Source organism: Jaculus jaculus, chromosome 14 (genome assembly GCF_020740685.1).
Source record: "Jaculus jaculus isolate mJacJac1 chromosome 14, mJacJac1.mat.Y.cur, whole genome shotgun sequence".
Taxonomy (NCBI): Eukaryota; Metazoa; Chordata; class Mammalia; order Rodentia; family Dipodidae; genus Jaculus; species Jaculus jaculus.
The window spans coordinates 44,619,316-44,621,041 of NC_059115.1; positions in this window are offsets into that span (position 1 = coordinate 44,619,316).

Genomic DNA, 1,726 nt, shown 5'->3' on the forward strand with positions numbered 1-1,726 from the left:
GGTACTCATCTGCTCTCTGATTGGATATGAGGCCTACTCAGTGGGAAGGAATTCATGTCTAGTCTTGAAAACCAAGTCAAAAGCCTATACAAAAACCAAGTCAAAAGCCTATACCTTGGAAGGTCAGAGATCCCAGAGGGAAGCTTCCTCTTTTCTGTGGCTAAAACAAGACATGCCCAACAAATGCCCTCTAAGTATATGTTTAGTTCCTTTGATTAATCTGATATCACATTTGGTTAAATAGCTTTCATTTTTTGAATGGCAGCAAATACCAAGGACACCCAAGACTCCTTAAAATGACAAGAAGAGAAAGCCCAGGTCTCATCACTGAACAAGTCCTCTGTATTACACCTGATGGGGCTAAGGGAACATTGCAGAGGAAGCAGCAGAGTGAATATGAGTGCCTTTTGACCACTAGTCAGAGAATGACAGTAGAAACTGAGGTAACTCAGAAATTGATCAGGACAGAAGGCAATCCAGAGAGCTCAACACTGAACTAGATATCCATCACAGCCTCAAAGCTCAGGGGATACTGCAGAAGAGGGGGGTGGAAAGAATATAAGAGCCACAGGATGGGAAGGCATACTGTATGGAACTGTCTTGACATGACTCAGTTGGTGCATTCATGATCTCACAGTGGCTGCTGATACCCTCATAAGATCTGTTGCTGAAACCACCACATGCTAAGGTTGAAAGACACTGAGAAGTCAAGCTGGATTTCAGCTAGACGCCTCCTTCCTGGTGACTAGCTGCCTTTGTTCTGGAGAGTGCTATGCAACTTGCTGTGGGAGGAAAGTCATCAACAGTCTTAACTAGTGGTTGACCCTGTAAACTACATAGCTGGCCAGCCAGCCTGAGAAAACAAACAAACAAACAAACAAACAAACAAAAAGCTCTCTAGTGCAATGGTGATATGTCTGCTATGTGGGTAACCAACTTCTCTCTGATTGGATTTCAGTCTTTCTCTATGGGAGGCACTTCATGCCTGAAACTGAAATGCTAGTCAAAAGCCTATTCTTAGAAGGGTCATAAGCCTTAGCATGATAGCTACTTTTGTTGTTTGGCTAAATATATTTATTTTGCCCAACAAATACCCTTACAAATCTTTATGTTTATACACATAGAATAATGCCACTCTTGTTTTGGTTAGGGAAGATTTTCTATCAGATAGTGACTTCTGAGGAAACCCCAAAATCATAAATGTGCTCATGAGTGACAGCTGAGTGTTCCTTATTAAATGAGGTATCTCTGTATCACACCCTCCAAAGCCCAGGGACTATTGTGGAAGAGTTGGCAGAATGAATGTAAGAGACAATGCATGAAGGGAAAGAGTGTTTTGAAATGTGGTGTTCAGGGAAAAGAAAAAGTGGTTGGTATATTCATGACCTCACAGTGGTTGTCATTACATGCAGGAGACTGGCATAATATTGTGTCCATCAACATGTTGTCATGCACCATGGAGGAAGGCAAAAAGAATGACATCAAAATAGAAGACTGACTGGTTGAAAAGAAGGGTTCAGCAGAAAGGGGATGGAGTCAAAAGAAATTAATGGGGGGTTTATTATTATGAAACAACATTAGGCATATATATATATGAACATTGTCATAAAATGTTTAAAAAATAGCCAATATGCAATCATGTTTGAAACTCTCCACATAACATTTGTACAGTAATGGCTAGGGAGATGCCTCTGCATATGAGAGAATGTTTCACCAGCATGAGGGC